Source organism: Stomoxys calcitrans, chromosome 1, assembly GCF_963082655.1.
Source record: "Stomoxys calcitrans chromosome 1, idStoCalc2.1, whole genome shotgun sequence".
Classification (NCBI taxonomy): domain Eukaryota; kingdom Metazoa; phylum Arthropoda; class Insecta; order Diptera; family Muscidae; genus Stomoxys; species Stomoxys calcitrans.
In genome coordinates, this window is record NC_081552.1 from 100,397,569 (window position 1) to 100,419,928 (window position 22,360).

The window sequence follows — 22,360 nt, forward strand, 5'->3', positions numbered from 1 at the left end:
ATATAATTGCCATTTTGTTCAATAACCTTTTGCCATCTTCCTGGCAAAATTAGTATTCCACTCTCATAGAACTTCTGGCCTTTATCTGCAAAAAACTGAACCAAGTGCGATTTTATAGCCTCATCATTGCCGAAAGTTTTACCATTTACGGAGTTCTGCAAAGATCGAAATAAATGGTAGTCTGATGGTGCAAGGTCAGGGCTATATGGTGGATGCATCAAAAGTTCCCAGCCAAGCTCACTCAGTTTTTGGCGAGTGACCAAAGATGTCTGCGGTCTAGCGTTGTCCTGGTGGAATATGACACCTTTACGATTGACCAATTCCGGTCGCTTCTCCTTGACGGCTGTATTCAATTTGTCCAATTGTTGACAGTAAACATCCGAATTAATCGTTTGGTTCCTTGGAAGCAGCTCAAAATATACCACACCCTTCCAATCCCACCAAACAGACAGCATAACCTTCTTTTGGTGGATATCAGTCTTTGAAGTGGTTTGAGCTGGTTCACCATGCTTGGACCATAATCGTTTTCGACTAACGTTGTTGTAAACAATCCATTTTTCATCTCCAGTTATGATTCGTTTTAAAAACGGATCGAATTCATTGCGTTTAAGGTGCATATCACAAGCGTTGATTCGGTTTGTAAAATGAATTTCTTTCAATACATGTGGTACCCATATTAAAATTGACGCCAAACAAACAAATGTAAACAAAATTTCGCGCACTTTTTTTTCTAAAGCAAGCTAAAAGTAACAGCTGATAACTGTCAGAAGAAAGAATGCAATTACAGAGTCACAAGCCGTTGAAAAAATTTGTCAACGCCGACTATATTACTACTATATTACCGACAATTACTTTTTGGGCAACCATATGATTGGTAATGAAATGCCATTTTTATTTGTTTACCTTTTTATACCCTCCACCATTGGATGGGAGTATACTTATTTCTTCATTCTGTTTGTAACACCTAGAAATATGCGTCTAAGACCCTATGAATTATACATAATCTTGATCGTCATGACATTTTAAGTCGATCTAGCCATGTCCGTCCGTCTGTCTGTCGAAAGCACGCAAACTTTCGAAGGAGTAAAGCTATGCGCTTGAAATTTTGCACAAATACTTTTTATAAGTGTAGTGTGGGATTGTTATAGGCCAAATCGGCCCATGTTTTGATAAAGCTGCCATATAAACCGATCTTGGATCCTGACTTCTTAAGCCGCTAGAGGGCGCAACTCTCATCCGATTTGGCTGAAATTTTGCATGAGGTGTTTAGTTATGTCTTCCAAAAACTGTGCTGAGTATGGCGCAAATCGGTGCATAACCTAATATAGCTGCCATATAAATCGATCATGGGTTTTGACTTCTTGAGCTTTTAGAGGGCGCAATTCTTATCCGATTTGGCTGTAATTTTATATGAGGTGTTTTGCCTTCCCTTCCAACAACTGTGCTAAGTATGGTTCATAGCCTGGCATAGCTGCCATGTAAACCGATCTGGGATCTTGACATCTTGAGCCTCTAGAGGGAGCAATTCTCATCAGATTTGGCAGAAACTTTGTACACCGACTTCTCCCATGACCTTTAGCATAGGGTCTGAATCGATCTATAGCTTGATACAGCTTCCATATAAACCTATCTCCCGATTTTGCTTCTTGAGCCCCTAAAATCGCAATTCTTATCTGAATGGACTGAAATATTGCACAATGACTTCCACAATGTTCAGCATTCAATTCATTTATGGTCCGAATCGAACTATAACTTGATATAGCTCCAATACCATAACAGTTCTTATTCATTATTCTTTGTTTGCCTAAAAAGAGATACCGCGCAAAGAACTCGAGAAATGCTATCCATGGTGGAGAGTATATTAGATTCGGCCCGGCCGAACGCTTTTACTTGTTTGAATTAAATTTTTTACTTTACAGCTGATAAAGTCAAAAAGGAACATCGAATGTCCCGGAAAACTACTAAAAACTCTTGAAGAGGGAGTAGCTGATTCACAGTTTCAGATCCGGAATCAATTTGGCACTTTCTACAAAGCTCAGTACTTTTATGTAAGAAGCAGCCCAATGTAGAAGCCGGAATTCCGTTCAGCTACGCCAATATTTAAGTTCGTCAACTTTAAGCCGTAAATCTTATAAGAACCCCTTTTCAGCGTGGAAGGTTATCGAAAATGAATACCCTATTGTGTTTAAAGTGGCTACAAAATGGCAAGCTATCCTAGCCACCTCTGTTCTATTGGAGCGGCTATTCTCGCACGCTGAAATGATTGAAAATTAACTAAGGAGCCGACAGTTTCCCCAACACCTAAATATGTTAGTTTTTCTTAGATGGTTGGATTAGGATATTTGGGACATTACTTAAAATTTCGACTTTAGAAGACTTGTTTTGGTCATAGCAGAAATATTGTAATAACCTATATTTCGCTAATGCATGACCCATTTGGATCTGCACCTGTAATGTCCGCACCCTTTTTAGAGAAGGTGCAGCGTACGCGCTGGCGGATGTATTAGAGAAGTACAAGGCAGATATAAACGCCTTACAGGAAGTGCGATGGACTGGGAATGGCGTCACTACAACACCAAACGCTGACGAACTATACTATAGCTGTCATAACACGAAGCATGAATTTGGCTATAGATTTGTGGTTAGTCGCAGACTGAAACACCTTGTCTGTAGCTTTACTCCGCATAAAAGCCAAATTCTTCAACATCAACCTTATTTGTGTCCATGTTCCGACGGAAGACATGGACGAGCAGACCAAGGATATTTCCTACGAGTGCCTAGAGAGAGAATATGACCGCTGCCCCGCTCATCATATTGAAATCGTTCTGGGAAATTTTAATGCGATAGGGAAGGGAGACATTTTTGGTCCAACAGTCGGAAAGTTTAGCCTCCACGAGATAATGTCGAGTAATGGGTTGAGGCTAGGAGATTTCACCGCGGGCGAGCAAACTGTGGGAACAAGAAACACCAAGTTCCCGAGTCATGGCCGTGTAGTGTATTGTCGTTTTATTTTGTATTTGTAAATGCCTTCATTTGTGTGAAATTTATTGTTTGACCCCTAGGGCTGATGGTGGCAGGGTTGAGACCCCCCCTGGATAAATTCAAATTTTTATGGCAAATAGCACAGGTCCTCGGCCGAGTAACAGTGTTAGCATAGAATAATTGGTAGTTGATATGGTTCAGTCCAGAAACTTTGTTCCGGGTCGTCCATGGCTCCTGAATTAAGACAATATGAATCTTGCCCTTGCTGATTTTCACCATCAGAGTAAAGCAGTCTCGCTCCGGTAGATTTCCTCAATCATTGGTCCTCCTGTAAATGGGCATCCTGGGAGTAGGTGATTATCTCATCGTCTGCTCCCTGTTCTTTAGACTGCATTGGCTTTCCTGTCACTGCACTGCCTGATGTCGTTTTAGGTTCATTGCCTAGTCTAGTCTTCCGACTTTTTATAAAATCGGTAATGGTTCCATCGTCGGGTCCCTGTTCGTTTAACTTTACTAGGATCTTTGCCTATCTTAGCCTTCCAAATCTTAAGTAAATGGGCTTCTTGGGAGTAGTTGATGGTACCATCATCGGCTTCCTGTTCGTTGGGTTGCATTGAGCCTCCTGTAGCTGCGTTGCCTAATGTTTCAATATTAGGATCTTTACCTATCCCAGTATTCCGAATCTTTAAGTCGGTGATGGGTCCGTCGTCGGGTTCCTGTTTGCTAGGCTGTGTTGGGTCTCTCGCCGCCTGATATTTTAGTATTGTTCCGATGATATAATGGCGCAGTGGCAAACTATTGCTCACACCATGGAAAATGTCGTGAAATCCGTACTTGGGTACCGGAAGCCTCCCCCAAGATGAGGATATGGAAAGAACATTTTACCCAACTGCTACTGTCCGACGATGGCGGCGAAGAGGATACCGCAGAACCCGTCAATTACGATGAATGTTTACCTCCTAGTCAGAATGAGGTCCAAGTGGCAGTGACCTGACTAACGAACAACAAGGCAGCAGGAGCCGACGGGTTACCCGCTGAACTATTTAAGACCGGAGGCGACACGCTGATAAGGCGTATGCATCATCTTATCTTCGCAATCTGGCTAGAAGAACGCATACCCGATGATTGGAACCTCAGCATACTATGTTCCGTACACAAGAAAAAAAACAAGACGGTATGTGTCAACTACAGAGGAATAAGCCTCCTCCCCGTCGCATACAAGATACTCTCGAGCCTACTGTGTGAAAGATTAAAACCTAAAGTCAATTAGATAATTGGGCCCTATCAATGCGGCTTTAGATTTGGTAAAACCACCCTGGACCAGATATTCACACTGCGCAAAATCCTGGAAAATACCCGAGAAGGACAAATCAACACCTACCATCTTTTTGTTGACTACAAAGCCGGCTTCGATACCCCTTTCCGTTCAAAGGTATTTCAAGCCATGTATTAGTTTGGTATCCCTGCAAAATTAATAAGACTCTGCAGGATGACACTAGCTGATACGCGTTCCTCAGTAAGAATAGGAAAGAATTTCTCGGAACCATTTAATACCAAACGAGGTTTCAGACAAGAAGACAGCATATCGTGTGATCTCTTTAATATCCTGCTGGAGAAGATTATATGAGATGCAGATGTGAATAGATATGACACACTAATCACAAGACAACACATGCTACTCGCCAATACAGACGACATCGACATCATAGGTCGGTCACCGGAAGTAGTAACTGCAGCCTTTGAAAGAATAGAAAAAAAGTCAGTGAAAATGGGTCTAGCAGTAAATGAGAATAAGACGAAATGGATGGTTTCAACTCCCAAAACGCCTTGTACAACCGAGCTGATAAAGAAAATGGAGAAAGTTGGGAACCACAACTTTGAGATAGTCAGTAACTTTATCTACTTTGGACTAAGCAAGCAGTTCAGAGACAAGGCCACCTCTCGACAGACGAAGATTACACTATTCAAGACACTGATACTACCCGTGCTATTATATGGTTCTGAAGCATAGGTACTTGTGAAAGCAGATGAGGCAGTGTTTGGATTATTTGAGAGAAAGATTCTTCGAAAAATATATGGACCAGTTTGTGATAATAGAGAATATAGGCGACGTATGAACCACGAGCTGTATGACGACGATAGCATAGTTACACGCATCAAAATACAACGGCTGCGTTGGCTAGGTCATGTTGTCAGAATGGATGAAGAAACTCCAGCAAAGAAGTCTTTTGAAGGCAAACACAGTGGTACACGCAAACCGGCAAGACCAAAAGCTCGATGGAAGGTCAAGTAGTGGGAGACACTTCGAAACTTGGTGTCAGAGATTTTAGAATTAGCGCAGAAGATCGAGGCACTTGGCACGCTATTCTATACTCGGCTAGTGGAACAAATTTTGTCATTGCCAATTAAAGTTAATAAGTATGAGTCATTTGTGTTTTTGTTTGCATTTTTCTTCTTGATATTTAAAATAATCGAATTATTATTTTTGACCATACGCTCAAATTTTATAAAAAATGGTGTCAAAATCTTATTTTTCTTAAAACTAGCTTTTTGATTGATTGAAATGGTCGCATTTTTTTTTTTAAATATTACTTAAAAAAAAAATTATTGACTTAAATGCTCAATTTTTTTTAATATTATTTAAAAAATGTTGAAAATTTTTTTATATAACATGTTGTTAATCACTAACTAAAATTTTGTCAAATTACAACAACAATGCCTGTGAAAAGACCATTGAAATGTTGTAACAGTGAGTTTTTGTTTTCTAATACAAAACATATGCATACTTATAACATGCTATAAAATTTACAGACATTTTGCTTCCAATTACCGCGCTGAATGTGGTTCATCTAAGATGGTGTCATGGTCACCATGCCTTTGCTTCGTCCTACACCAGAAAAGATGTCCGTTTCCCTCAAGGCCAAGATGAAGGCTCAAGTCCCTCAAGGCCAAGATGGATGTCGAATAATAATCATCACAAACTAACACCAATCGCTCAAAATCGAATCTTGTTCGGTTTGTGTATGTGGAATTAAATTTTTCGAACGCCAGCATCGACATCCACAAAGAGGCTATTAATCTCATCAATTGCAAGAACAAAAATAAAAGATTGCAGAGTGTAACGACAGGTTTCCCCTCGTGTGCTGGGGTATAACTCGCGGGGGAAGGGTCCGTCACAGAAATTTATATTTTCCGAGACTTTATTTGAATTTGGGCTATAACAATAGTTAGTGTATAAAGGCGAATACTTAACGCCGAGGCCTGGGACGATACTCGGAAATGAGGGCCAAAATGGGTAGTGGTTGGTTGATGTCGTTGGAGACCTGGAACAGTCCTCCAATCTCCGAGATGTGTTAGCCCACAGCTACGCCGTGCGGGTGAAGACCTAGGACGGTACTCTCCGAACAAAGACGCTCAGTTCACGGCTGGGACTTGGCTGGGCGGCGGTTATTGCCTGCGGTAGGGTACCACAGTGGAAGTCGGGAACGGCACTCACGGGGCTGTGATTTGGGCAGCAGCGCGGGGCGATGCTGAGTGGCGCAGGCGGACGAAGTGGAAGACCTGGTACAGTACTTCCTACACGGATGCTAGGTGAAGACTAGGTTGAGCTCAACGGTCAATGGATTGTTTACGGGGCAGCCGGAGTCAGCACCTCCAGGCGGAACGGTGGCTTTGCGGGGTTCGTCAGAGTTATCCGTCGAGAAAGTCGACGTCATCGAGGTCCGTTGGTTGTTGAGTCAGAGTACGAACGGTCGGGAGCTGTCTTGGGTGGTTATGGTGCATAGCTTTTACGGTGCAGTGACCACGAAAGTTCACCGTGTACGGGGCTCAAACGGCAAAGTTTACCAAAGCTTTTATGGTGCAGTGACCACGAAAGTTCACTGTTTACGGGGCTCATACGGCAAAGTTTAACAAAGCATTTACGTTGCAGTGACCAAGAAAGTTCACTGTGCACGAGGCTCACACGCAAAGTTTATTAAAGCTTTTACGCTGCAGTGGCCACGAAAGTTCACTGTTTACGGGGCTCAAACGGCAAAGTTTATCAAAGCTTTTACGTTGCGGTGACCACGAAAGTTCACTGTTTGCGGGGTTCGAACGGCAAAATTTACCGAAGCTTGTACGGAGCAGTGACCACGAAAATTCACTGTTTACGGGGGTAACACGGCCAAGTTTAACGAATATCACACGGCGCGCGAACACTGTCACTTTTGCTTTTGTCTATGTCACTAATCACTTTTTCACTCTACTAACCGATATTTCCTTGGCATCCCCGCTTCGACTTGGCTTCGCTTCCGATGCTTGACTTCTGATCCCCTTTGCCTGTCCTTGCCCTCCTTTTATATGCTCATACTCATCGCAACACATTTTCCAATTCACCACGGCAGCTCTAGTCCAACATAGAATATTTTCTCTTGCAGCATACCCGCAGATGTTGCTGCTGATGTCGGCTGACCACCGCACAAGCATAGCCCTTGTACGTAAAACTAATGTATGTACGTTTGTTTGACTATCGTTGCTGGTTACATACCAAGTGGAGTCGTTGAGTCTGGCTGCTGTGTATATCACTGCATTTGGCTGTGATATTTGTTGGTGGCCCTACGGTAACTTGTTTTGATCACTTTTGAAAAGAATTGTAAACAAGTATGAGGGCCATTCACTTTTTTTCGGGAAAACACTGCCTGCTTTCATAAAGTCTAGTTAAGGTACATGGTAAAATTCACTATATAAATAGATATATACGTTCTAAGATCGGTTGGGAGAAAAATAGAATTAATTGAAATGACAAGGTACACTGTGAACAATAATTCCGTGCAGTTAAAAACATATACCGTGAAAAAAAAGATAATTCCTCTTTGAAATAAATACCTACACTGCGAAAATTAATTGACATTAAATGAGTACACTGAGCGAAATTATAATTCATTAATTATTCATTTAACAATCCAAAATTCATTAACAATGGCTGTCGATGGCTCCTCAGAGTCCGATGAAAGGACGATGGTATCTATGACGGGGGGACGGCTGGTATCCTCACTAGTCGTGGTGCAACTAGGTCGCGTACCGATGGTGCTGTTGGCCTTCGGGCTGGTTGTTCAGCCACCCTGTTTGCGACTGTTGGAGTGGTTGGCCTTCGCATAGGTTGCACTACTACCACTGGGCGCCGCACGGGTTCAACCACCATCCTCTCCAGCATTACGTAGCACGGGGGTAACTGCACCATCGGCGTCTTCGGTGTTTCAGAAGGCCGTCTGCGGGATTGGGTCGGATACTTTCGACGAGAACTAGATTGGCCGGAGTCTTGGCTGCTTCTCTCAGTCGCTTGCAGCTGTCACTGCTGTTTATAGTAAGCCTTGGTACATAAAGGTGTCTGTTCGGGGTTCATTGCTTTTGGTGGCTGTGTCGCTAAAGGTGAAGTATCTACAGACGGGAGAGAAACGATTGGAGAGGTAATATTTAAGCAATGCTCTACCACTTGGTTCGAGTCAATGGGTTGGTCAACTTTGTCCGCTGTAGTGAAAGGTTTTATCTCGCTGAGATGGGCTGTTCCGACGTCTCCTTTGGCACGTCCACGCACTCTGACTATGACGGGGGAAGGGTGATCTAGAGATGGGATTTCGGAGGTTCGGCGGCAATGTAAATCCGGCATTCCGCATGGGCAAACTACGCTGATCAAAGGATTTTGTTCGGTAATTAGAGCTGTATCTAGTCCTGATGCCAGGGCGGAGAATATGCAAGACATGCCGGCTAGGGTGAAGCGCGCTCCAATTTTAGCGAGAAAGTCCAATCCTATAATAACCTTCTCGGTGGCATCCGACATAACTAGAAGCCTGATTGGTACTCGTTGGCTTCAAAGGTCGATGTCGGCCTCGATTGAATCCTGCACCTGACACTGGGAGCCGTCTGCCAGCAGCACCGTCGTTGTGTATGGGATCCTGGGATAGAATTCCTCTATAGCCTGCGCAAATGATTCGCTGATAAAGCAACGGGTTGCACCCTATGCCGATGGTGGCCACAAGTCGGGTAGGCTCTACATGCAAAGTGGTATTTAATCGCGGGGGCTGGAGGTTGTGTGGAGACCCATCTCCCCCGGTTCTTGGCGGGTCCGACTCTCGTTTCCCGAGTTTTTCCCGACAGCAATGGATAGAGCGGATGCCACGCTGCCCACAGTCCCAACAGAAAAGAACGGGTTCGTTTCGGCAATGGACTGGGAAGTCCCCATTTTGACCACACCGCCGGCACGCTGTGTGTGGGTTGATGCGGGCGTTCTGGAATTCACGAGATTCCTCTGGTTCCATCCTCCGGTGTTGCTCTCGCGCAGGCGGTGGCAAAGCAGGCAAGCTCTCCAGATCGTCAGCCATTTCTAACAGATCTTGTAGTGTGCGAAAATCACGTTGGCGAATGTACCACAAGTACTCTGGCAGGGCGTTACGGAAGATCCTTTCGACCTTTTGTTCCTCCGTATAATTAGTATGCCTCATCAGGTTTTGCATGCTCAGCGCGTAGTTTTTGAACGACTCCCTTTGTTTTTGCCGTCGCCTACGTATGTCGTCCTCTAGATGTTCGAAGAACCGAACTGGGAGGAAAAATCTCAGGAAATCGTCTTTAAAACCTTCCCAATGACGCCATGATCGATTGTTATTTCGGTACCATACCAACGCTCGGTTTCGTAACACCTCGGGGATCATCTTTGAGAGGACATTGATGTCGGTGTCGTAAATCTGCGAAAGCTCCTCTATTCGCTTAATAAATTCCAAGGGTTCCTTTTCCCCATCAAAATGTACGTTCCATTTTCGCACTTGGTCCGCTACAATTTGAATATCGACGGATGGTACCGGGGTTTGGGACCACGGGTGCGTTCTTGCATTAGATATCTGAGGCCGCGAAGGTGTCTCAACGCTAGAACTACCATGATCCGGGGAAGCGCTAAGCGTAGCTGTGTGGCCGGTTGCTTGGGCCCCAGTCGGCTTTGGGTCGATCACCTCCGTAATCGTGATTACTAGTTTCTGACCTAGGGTTGAATCCGTCTTGTTGTCCCGCTTGGAAGATGTGGTCTCATGGAATTCTTGCAGCTGTAGTAGTCGTGTGAGGACGTTTGGTTCGTGCTGCTATGAACTGGCTAAAAAGCCGCCGCAGTTCATCAACGGTTTCGCCGATTTCCAGGCCTAATTCGCTGAGGTGGTTTCACAGTTCCACCTTTCGCAGGCTGTATACCCAAGATGTGCGAAGAGTAGTCGTCGTTTTATGAACTCAATTTGCAGTAGTGATTGACTAAACAGATTATAGTACACCTTTCACTATTGCGGTTGTTTGTTTCTCTATTCACGTCCCTGCTTGGGCGCCACTGTAACGACAGGTTTCCCCTCGTGTGCTGGGGTATAACTCGCGGGGGAAGGGTCCGTCACAGAAATTTATATTTGCCGAGACTAGAGTAGAGAACACGGAGTTTGTTTGGGATTCCACAATCTGTTTATTTGAATTTGGGCTATAACAATATTTAGTGTATAAAGGCGAATACTTAACGCCGAGGCCTGGGACGGTACTCGGAAATGCGGGCCAAAATGGGTAGTGGTTGGTTGATGTCGGTGGAGACCTGGAACAGTCCTCCAATCTCCGAGATGTGTTAGCTTTAACAATATTTAGTGTATAAAGGCGAATACTTAACGCCGAGGCCTGGGACGATACTCGGAAATGAGGGCCAAAATGGGTAGTGGTTGGTTGATGTCGGTGGAGACCTGGAACGGTCCTCCAATCTCCGAGATGTGTTAGCCCACAGCTACGCCGTACTTTCCGAACAAAGACGCTCAGTTCACGGCTGGGACTTGGCTGGGCGGCGGTTATTGCCTGCGGTAGGGTACCACAGTGGAAATCGGGAACGGCACTCACGGCGCTGTGATTTGGGCAGCAGCGCGGGTCGGTGCTGAGTGGTGCAGGCGGACGAAGTGGAAGACCTGGTACAGTACTTCCTACACGGATGCTAGGTTGAGCTCATCGGTCAATGGTTTGGTTACGGGGCAGCCGGAGTCAGCACTTCCAGGCGGAACGGTGGCGTTGCGGGGTTCGTCAGGGTTATCCGTCGAGAAAGTCGAGGTCAGGTTCCGTCGGATGTTGAGTCAGAGTACGAACGGTCGGGAGCTGTCTTAGGTGGTTATGGTGCACGAATACCGGGGCAAAGTATAACGTAGCTTTTACGGTGCAGTGACCACGAAAGTTCACCATGTACGAGGCTCAAACGGCAAAGTTTATCAGGGCAATTACGTTGCAGTGACCACGAAAGTTCACTGTGTTCGGGACTCACACGGCAAAGTTTACCAAAGCTTTTACGTTGCAGTGACCACGAAAGTTCACTGTTTACGGGGCTCCCACGACAAAGTATACTAAAACTTTTACGTTGTAGTGACCACGAAAGTTCACTGTTTCCGGGGTTCGAACGGCAAAATTTACCGAAGCTTGTACGGAGCAGTGACCACGAAAGTTCACTGTTTACGGGGGTAACACGGCCAAGTTTAACGAATATTAGACGGCGCGCGAACACTGTCACTTTTGCTTTTGTCTATGTCACTAATCACTTGTTCACTCTACTAACCGATATTTCCTTGGCTTCCCGGCTTCGACTTGGCTTCGCTTCCGATGCTTGACTTCTGATCCCCTTTGCCTGTCCTTGCCCTTCTTTTACATGCTCATACTCATCGCAACATATTTTCCAATTCACCACGGCAGCTCTAGTCCAACACAGAATATTCTCTCTTGCAGCATACCCGCAGATGTGCGTATATTCGCTGCTGCTGCCGGCTGACCACCGCACAAGCATAGCCTTTGTACTTACCACTAATGTATTTACGGTTGTTTGACTATCGTTGCTGGTTACATACCAAGTGGAGTCGTTGAGTCTGGCTGCTGTGTATATCACTGCATTTGGCTGTGATATTTGTTGGTGGACCTACGGTAACTTGTTTTGATCACTTTTGAAAAGAATTGTAAACAAGTATGAGGGCCATTCACTTTTTTTCGGGAAATCACTGCCTGCATAAAGTCTAGTTAAGGTACATGGTAAAATTCACTATATAGATATATACGTTCTAAGATCGGTTGGGAGAAAAATAGAAGTAATTGAAATGACAAGGTACACTGTGAACAATAATTCCGTGCAGTTAAAAACATACACTGTAAAAAAATTCCTCTTTGAAATAAGTACCTACACTGCGAAAATTAATTGACATTAAATGAGTACACTGAGCGAAATTATAATTCATTAATTAATAGTTAAACTAGTTCAATCATTTAACAATCCAAAATTCATTAACAATTCATTGCAAATTCAACACAAATTGGGACAACACTAATTCTACACCCATGGGACATCACAGAGTGTGGACGGAAACGAGCCAGCGACTTCCGTTGTCACAAGAGTGAACTTAATCGGCAACCATACCCATGTCTAAATATAATATTGTTCAATGGTCGATTATGAATTACAACCCAACTCCAGTTGTATTTCCATCAAGCAAATTGTAATATTGTAGAAAATTTACATTTACATTTACATATTTTTACAATTTACTTAGCAGTTGAACCTTCAAAACAGTAATAGTGAATGGAAGCGAGAAAAATTTATAATTTTGAACATATTTTAATTTCATGGTTTAATCTCCTGGCAATGCAAACACAGTTGAGCAAGTATCCATAATCGACCACTAAATTTAAAATTGAATTTCTCATTTCTCGCGTTAACAATTAACAAAAAACCACAATGGAAGAAAACTAAAACGTATTCAATTGAAAGAATCAAATTAATAAAATATTGCCAGCATTTAAAATCTATATATTTATATATATGTATACGACTAGCTGAACCCGGCCCGCTTCGCTGCGCTTCCTTTTACACCATATGAATATAACTTTCTTTTCAATTACTCTTCTTTGCATTCACTAAGTTACGTATATTTTTCGGCCATGTTTTTATAGAACTTTGAGACTATTATGGAAGCTTGTCTCAGGGTAAGAGTATTAAAAAAATAATACTGAAAACAGTCAAAGGTTAGTTCCTTTATTTAATTTATTCGAAGGACAGACAACTTGTCAAAACAGTAGTGAAAATCATATGATCGACTTTGAACACACTCTCCTGTCTCTCTCGCGTTTTTTTTTTTTTTTTTTTGTTCGAGTTGGCTTTGCTATTCAAATAATTTGCAAATGGGTCATATTGGTCTATGTTTTGATATAGCTGCCATATAAACCAATCTTGGATCTTGACCTCTTGAGACTCTAAACGCCGCAATTCTTATCCGATTTGTCTCAAATTTTGTATAAAATATTTTGTTATCACTTCCAACATCTGTGCTAAGTATGGTTCAAACCGGTTTAAAACTTGATATAGCCCCCATATAAACCGATCTCCTGATTTGACTCTTTGAGCCTCTAGAGGGCGCAATTCTTATGCGATTTGGCTAAACATTATTTTGACGACTTCTATGACCTTCCACATACGAGTTAAATATGATCTGAATGGGTCCATAACTTGATATAGCTCCCATATGAACCGATCTCCCGATTTTAATTCATAAGCCACTATAGGCCTCAATTCTTATCCAATTTTGGCAGACATTTTGCACAATGACATCTACTATGGTCTCCAACAGCCAAACCAAGCATGGTCCGGATTGTTGACAACTTCAAATAGCTCCGATAGCTTTGCAGTTTTTATCCATTATCCTTTGTTTGCCTATGAAGAGATATCGGACAAAAAAATTACAAATGAGATCCATGGTAAAGGGGAATGTAAAATTCGGACCGGCTGGACTTTTGACGCTTTTACTTGTTTTCCATTTATAAAATCAGCTGTTTTCAATGACTTGGCGAACGAAAAAAAACGACAAAACGAAAAAAATGTGTGCTTATCAGCACGCCACTTGGGCTCGACTATAAAAAGGAGACTTCTTATCTTTGAGCTAAATTTTCAATCAAACCCGCTCTACTGAGCTGCTTTCAAGACGTAGAAAAATGTCACCTCTGTAACGTAACCTACTCTCCAATAGCTCTGATTCTGTGTACGTTCGTTGAGCCTTTCGCTCTAACAGTTTAACGCAAACTTGGATATTCGCACTCTACTAAATAAATTTTTATCTATGGCAAAGATAGCCACTTAACTACCTGAAACACCTATTGTTAAGGCACGTCTTAGGGAGGGAAATTATACCTCAAACAACCGCAACGAAATTCCTATACTTTATTTTTCATTATTTTACGGACCGATAGGTTGCCATTACAAAAATAAATGCTGCATGATAAATTTTTACCACTCTGCCCTCTCTCTGCTCGTGGTGGCGTCTCCATTCAGTTCATCCATTTGCAAATAGAATAAATGGCGCTTATTTAAATTTTAGTGCTGCCATCGATAAGGGAAAGGTTAATACCTTAATACCCAAAAAGGTTAATAAAACAACTTAAAAGTTATCCGTTCCATTTTGCCCCGGATCCTTGCGCAATCACATATAAACGACTGATAACTTGACACTTCTCCCATCTTAGAGCTTTTTTGAACATATTGTTATGAGTTTATAGATTTCCTTTGTCTATGCTGCTACTCGCTTGAAGCGGCTTAGCGCCTATAGCATTGATCATCATGTGATAGTCGTCTATAACTGACTATATGGCTACCTGTTGAATAGTCATAATTTAGTCTTTTTTAATCAAATCAAATTGCCATATTAAACGATTCTCAGTGGTAAAGAAATGATTTGCCGGTATTTATAGTAGGTGCGGTGGCGACAATTCTTAGTAATTTAACTGTGTACAACTTTTGAACATAAAAGTGTTGCCCAGCAGCATGTTGTTTGGAATTGTCTAGGAAAAGAAGGCTCCTTGTCGATGAGCTAAAACTGGAGGCCACCTTGTCGTTAAGGTTTGCAACTGCTCCTATCACACTGAACGTCATAACTTTGAGGGTATGGCGGCAGTGTCCTGCTAGGTCATTATAACTGATCAACTGTTTTGAGGTGGTCCGCTAGATATATGAGCAGAATAAAGATATCACATTCGCAGTTCACAACCTTAAACTTTTAATTGGTGTCATAATTGGTGTACACAGCCGTTTGATAGGGAGCGTCTATAGGAGAATTGTGACCATTTTCGTATTTTACTCCCGAATCCCTTTCATTTGAGTCCAATATTGTCATTACCGTCCAATAAACCTATTTTAGGCGGTTTTGGTGTCGGGGCGGCCCCCCTGTTACTTGGATCCAATTTTTAATGTGAAATTCGTAGTCTAATCCAGAATAACTTTATTTGAATCCAATATTGTCCGATCGGTTCACTTTTATTTTTGGGGTCGTACTTTTAGGGTAAGGGGGAGGGTCCGCCTCCCAACCGATATCAATAAATTATATAGCCAATTGCTCCTTCCGGATCATTCCCCATAATCTGTGATAATTTGAAAGAAATCGGTTCAGCCGTTTTTGAGTCTATTCGGAACAAACAAATTTACAAACCCACAAACAAACATACAAACAAACAAATTAATTTTTATACATATAGACAGATTAATTTTACTGTAGGTGTAGGAATATTCAAACATTTGCAAATATTGCTAAGTTATATATTTAAGTTTTCGCCGTTGTAAAAAGTAATGCCGTTTATTCTTAATTCAGAGGCTACTCGAGTGTGCTAAAAGGATTTTAATTTCATTTCGAAGCTCACTATTTTGCTGATATAAGTTCAAAAATATCTTTTTCAATCACATTTATTTTGTCTGCCACTGTTTCCATACTGACAATACGTTCTTTAACGGATGCAATTTCACTTTGAATGTCGCTGATTCTCTGGTCAAGTTCACATAACAATCGCTCTTCGCTCTCATTAATTAGTTGTCGATTCCAGAATACGTTATTCCTAACGTGGGAGATGTCCTAGGAAAAGAATAAGTTCTTTTTATATGTTCCAAGAAATCATTATATAATTTATTTAATAGAATACATTATTTAAATACATTTGGAATGAATTTTGTGTTTCAATTCAATATTATTATACCCTCCACCATAGGATGGGTGGTATACTAATTTCGTTATTCTGTTTGTAACTACTCGAAATATTCGTCTGAGACCCCATAAAGTATATATATTCTTGATCGACGCGACATTTTATGTCGATCTAGCCATGTCCGTCCGTCTGTCTGTCGAAAGCACGCTAACTTCCGAAGGAGTAAAGCTAGCCGCTTGAAATTTTGCACAAATACTTCTTATTTGTGTAGGTCGGTTGGTATTGTAAATGGGCCATATCGGTCCATGTTTTGATACAGCTGCCATATAAACCGATCTTGGGTCTTGATTTTCTTGAGCCTCTAGAGTGAGCAATTCTTATCCGATTGGATTGAAATTTTACACGACGTGTTTTGCTATGATATCCAACAACCGTGCCAAGTATGGTTCAAATCGGTCCATAACCTGATATAGCTGTCATATAAACCGATCTTGGGTCTTGACTTCTTGAGCCTCTACAGTGCGCAATTCTTATCCGATTGGAATGAAATTTTGCATGACGTATTTTATTCTTACTTTCAACAACTGTGCCAAGTATTGTTCAAATCGGTTCATAACCTGATATAGCTGTTATATAAACCGATCTTGGGTCTTGATTTCTTGAGCCTCTAGAGTGCGCAATTCTTATCCAATTGGAATGAAATTTTGCACGACGTGTTTTGTTATGATATACAACAACTGTGCCAAGTATGGTTCAAATCGGTTCATAACCTGATATAGCTGTCATATAAACCGATGTTGGGTCTTGAGTTCTTGAGCCTCTAGAGGGCGCAATTCTTATCCGTTTTGGCTGAAATTTTGCATGACGTATTTTATTCTTACTTTCAACAACTGTGTCAAATAAGGTTCAAATCGGTTCATAACCTGATATAGCTGCCATATAAACCGATCTTGGATCTTGACTTCTTGAGTCTCTAGAGGTCGCAATTATTATCCGATTTGCCTGAAATTTTGTACGACGGATCCTCTTTTCTTATATCCTTTTTTACCTAAGAAGAGATGCCGGGAAAAGAACTCGACAAATGCGATCCATGGTGGAGGGTATATAAGGCTCGGCCGAACTTAGCACGCTTTTACTTGCTCTTGATATTTTTTTTTTGTCTACCCACGCCATTATGCGTCTGTATATGATAGAAACTAGACATATATTTGGCTCTTCCCATTACATAAGTGTGAAAGAAGGCACAACAGAATGCAGATAAAGATACTCACAATTTGTATTATTCAATAACAATTTAATTGGTAAAATTAAAAATATGTTCAACTAATGTCTTCTTCACCAATTACTTGGCATCAGGGACGTAGCCAGGATTTTATTTTGGGGGAGGCCACCCCGCATTTTTTCAAAACCTAAATTAATGAATATGCCAGCATAAGCACGGTCGCTTCGCTGCCCCCGATGAAATACCCAATATCAAGGGGTAACTGTATCGCAGTTTAAAAAGCTTTAGCCTTATCCGTAAAGGAAAAACATTTTGGAAGTTTTAGTGCCTAAATGTACCGAATTCACAAAAAAAACTAGTCGATAAATACTGTCAAGGTGTAACTGCATCCCAATTTTGAGATCTTTAGCTCAATCCGTAAATAAAGTACCGTTTTATACGTTTTAGTACCTAAATGTACAATTTTAAAAAAAATCTTTTAGTCATCCGTTACGTACTGCCAAGATGTACCTGTACCTTTAATTTCACAGATTTAACTCAGTCTGTAAATAAAGTACCACTTTGTTCGTTTTAGTACCAACATGAAAAAAAATAAAAACAAGTAAAAAGGCGTTGGGTATATTTATAAACCAACTTCCATCAAAATTCGGTGAAAATTGCATACCTTATGTCCCATAGCAGTTATATCGAAATATGTTCCGATTTGGGCCAAATACTAATAAGTACAAGTCATTGTTCAATTGTGTATATCAAAATATTGGTCTTTTTAGTAGCTTATCTAAAAATAAACCGATCTGAACCATATCCGACACAGATTTCGAAAAGCCTAAGCCATAAGTCACTGTGTCAAATTTCAGTGAAATCGGATTATAAATGCGCCTTTTATGGGGCCAAGACTTTAAATCGGGAGATCGGTCTACATGGCAGCTATAATCAAATCTGCACCGATTTGGGTTAAGTTGCAGAAAAATGTCAAAAAATGTATAACACAACGCACTGTCTAAATATCAGCGAAATCGGACAATAAATGCGCCTTTTATGGCCCCAAAACCTAAAACCGAGAGATTAGTCTATATAGCAGCTATATCCAAATCTGGACCGATCTGTACCATATTGCAGAAGTATGTCAAGGGGTATAACTTAACTCACTGTCCCAAATTTCGGCGACATCGGGCAATAAATGCGCCTTTCATGGGCCCAAAACCTTAAATCGAGAGGTCGGTCTATATGGCAGCTATATCCAAATCTGGACCAATCTGAGCCAAATTGACGAAGGATGTCGAAGGGCCTAACACAACTCACTGTCATAAATTTCAACAAAATCGGATAATAAATGTGGCTTTTATGGGTCTAAGACCCTAAATCGGCCGATCGGTCTATATGGGGGCTATATCGAGATATAGTCCGATATAGCCCATCTTCGAACGTAACCTGCTTATGGACCAAAAAAGAACTTGTCCGAAATTTCAGCTCAATATCTCTATTTTTAAAGACTGTAGCGTGATTTCAACAGACAGACGGACAGACGGGCGGACATGTCTAGATCGTCTTAGATTTTTACGCTGATCAAGAATATATACACTTTATAGGGTCGGAAATGGATATTTCGATGTGTTGCAAACGGAATGACAAAATGAATATACCCCCATCCTTCGGTGGTGAGTATAAAAATTTTCTAGTCGTGCCTAGATGTAACTGGCTAGTGCCTAGATGTAACTGCATTCCCAATTTCAGAGCTGTAGCTCAATCCGTAAAGAAGTTGCAATATTGTACGTTTTAGTACCAAAATGTGATAATATCAACAAAAATCTTCTATTCGTCCGGTACATACTGCAAGATGTGCCTGTGTCCCAAATTTCACTTAAATACTTTTTTTCTACTCCTGGTATGATTTCAACATTTCTTATTTGGTAAAACTTATTGTCAAGACATCGATCATTTTTGTTTAATTTTTATACCCTCCACCATAGGATGGGGGTATACTAATTTCGATTGGAATGAAATTTTGCACGACGTGTTTTGTTATGATATTCAACAAATGTGCCGAGTATGGTTCAAATCGGTCCATAACCTGATATAGCTGCCATATAAACCGATCTTGGGTCTTGACTTCTTGAGCCTCTAGAGTGCGCAATTCTTATCCGATTGGAATGAAATTTTGCACGACTTGTTTGGTTATGGTATTCAACAACTGTGCCGAGTATGGTTCAAATCGGTCCATAACCTGATATAGCTGACATAAAAACCGATCTTGGGTCTTGACTTCTTGAGACTCTAGAGTGCGCAATTCTTATCGCAATTCTGTACGACGGATTCTCTTATGACCATCAACATACGTATTTATTATGGTCTGAATCGGTCTATATGGGAGCTGTATCTCCCTTATAAATCGATCTCTCTATTTTTCTTCTTGAGCCCCCAAAGGGCGCAATTCTTAATCGAATTAGCTGACATTTTACACAGGTCTCAAACATATAATTTAATTGTGGTCAAAGCCGGACCATGTCTTGATATTGCTCTTATAGCAAAGCAAATCTTTTCATATATCCTTTTTTGCCTAAGAAGAAATGCCGGGAAAGGAACTCGACAAATGCGATCCATGGTGGAGGGTATATAAGATTCGGCCCGGCCGAACTGTGCACGCTTTTACTTGTTTTATTATACCCTCCACCATAAGATGGGGGGTATACTAATTTCGTCATTCTGTTTGTAACTACTTTGTATATATATATTTTTGATCGTCGTGACATTTTATGTCGATCTAGCCATGCCCGTCCGTCTGTCCGTCCGTCCGTCTGTCTGTCGAAAGCACGCTAACTTCCGAAGGAGTAAAGCTAGCCGCTTGAAATTTTGCACAAATACTTCTTATTAGTGTAGGTCGGTTTGTATTGTAAATGGGCCATATCGGTCCATGTTTTGATATAGCTGCCATATACACCGATCTTGGGTCTTGACTTCTTGAGCCTCTAGAGTGCGCAATTCTTATCCGATTGGAATGAAATTTTGCACGACGTGTTTCGTTATGACATCCAACAACTGTGCCAAATATGGTTCAAATCGATCAATAACCTGATATAGCTGTCATATAAACCGATCTTGGGTCTTGACTTCTTGAGACTCTAGAGTGCGCAATTCTTATCCGATTGGAATGAAATTTTGCATGACGTGTTTTATTATGATATACAACAACTGTGCCAAGTATGGTTCAAATCGGTCTATAACCTTATATAGCTGTCATATAAACCGATCTTGGGTCTTGACTTCTTGAGCCTCTAGAGGGCGCAATTCTTATCCGATTGGAATGAATTTTTGCACGAAGTGTTTTGTTACAATATCCAACAACTGTGCCTGGTATGGCTTAAATCGGTTCATAACCTGATATATTTAGCTGCCATATAAACCGATCTTGGGTCTTGACTTCCCGAGCTTCTAGAGTGCGCAATTCTTATCCGATTGGAATGAAACTTTGCACGACGTGTTTTGTTATGATATCCAACAACTGTGCCAAGTATGGTTCAAATCGGATTTAAACCTGATATAGCTGTCATATAAACAGATCTGGGGACTTGACTTCTTGAGCTTCTAGAGGGCGCAATTCCTATCCGATTTGGCTGAAATTTTGCGTGACGTATTTTATTCTTCCTTTCAACAACTGTGTCAAATAAGGTTCAAATTGGTTCATAACCTGATAAAGCTGCCATATAAACCGATCTGGGACCTTGACTTCTTAAGCCTCTAGAGGTCGCAATTATCATCCGATTTGCCTGAAATTTTGTAGGACGGATCCATGTCATGACCATCAACATACGTGTTTATTATGTTGTGAATCGGTCTATAGCCCGATACAGCTCCCATATAAATCGATCTCTCTATTTTACTTCTTGAGCCCCCAAAGGGCGCGATCCTTATTCAATTTGGCTGACATTTTACACAGGTCTCCAACATATAATTTAATTATGGTCCAAACTGGACCATATCTTGATATCGCTCTAAGAGCAGAGCAAATCTTTTCTTATATCCTTTTTTGACTAAGAAGAGATGGCGGGAAAAGAACTCGACAAATTCGATCCATGGTGAAGGGTATATAAGATTCGGCCCGGCCGAACTTAGCACGCTTTTACTTGTTTTACCCTTCTCTGTTCACTTAAAAGTAAATAAGCTATGACATCCTTTCTGGTACCAAAATGTATGATATGTTAAAAAATAACTAAGTCAGCCAACATATATTTCTTAGTAGAATCTACATGAGATATGAAATGGTATCAAATACCAAATAAAGAGAGTATGAAATTTTACAAAATACGGCACTAAATGTACGTTTCTTCCTTTTCCATTATGATTTTTCATATTTTTTTTCTATCTACCGCCTTTATTTTGCAACAATAATCATTTAATCCAAATTTCGAAGTTCGAGTTCTACCCGATCGTCCTATGCAAAGTTCACCTAGTTCGTTCCTTTTTTGTTTCTAAACATCCAAAAACTCTTTTGGCATCCCAATTTAAGTTGCCATAGTGTACCTAAATTCCAAAATTCAAAGCTCTAGCTTAATTAACAAACAAGGTAACAAAAAAGTTCCAATTGCGGTACTAAACGTACCATATTCCCACTTACGGTACTATTTTGGGAAATTTTTGTCACCAAATGCTATTTTTTCGAAACGCTCTTTAATTTGAGCCCAAAATTATAATTCTAGCCCAATCAGTTCGCGCTGGGTAAAAAGTCACCATTTCGTACTTTTTAGTGCCTAAACGTATCCCGTCTTATAGCGAACCTACGACCAAAGACCCATATTTGTACCAAATCTCATGACTCCAGCTTTAGCCGTTTGGGCTGGGCGTTGATCAGTCAATCACGCGTTTCTTTTATATATAGAGATAAAATTTAATCAAAATCGGACAACGGAATCTTTAAAAATATTTATTGAAAATTGTCTATAGAAAAAATTTTAGGAAAATGTTGTTTGGGACAGATGCATAATAAAAAAACTTCTAAAATGTTTAGGTAAAATTTAAATTTTAGTCCCAAAAAAATAATCCCGAGGCTAGGTTGTCTTTAGAGAGTTTTTCGCTGAAAGATAGCCTTAAAAATTCATTAAAATGTAGTATTTAGGAATAATTTAATATCATTTTTTTTTATAAAAATTTTATCTTAAGAAAAAATTTTAAATAAAATGTTGCAACATA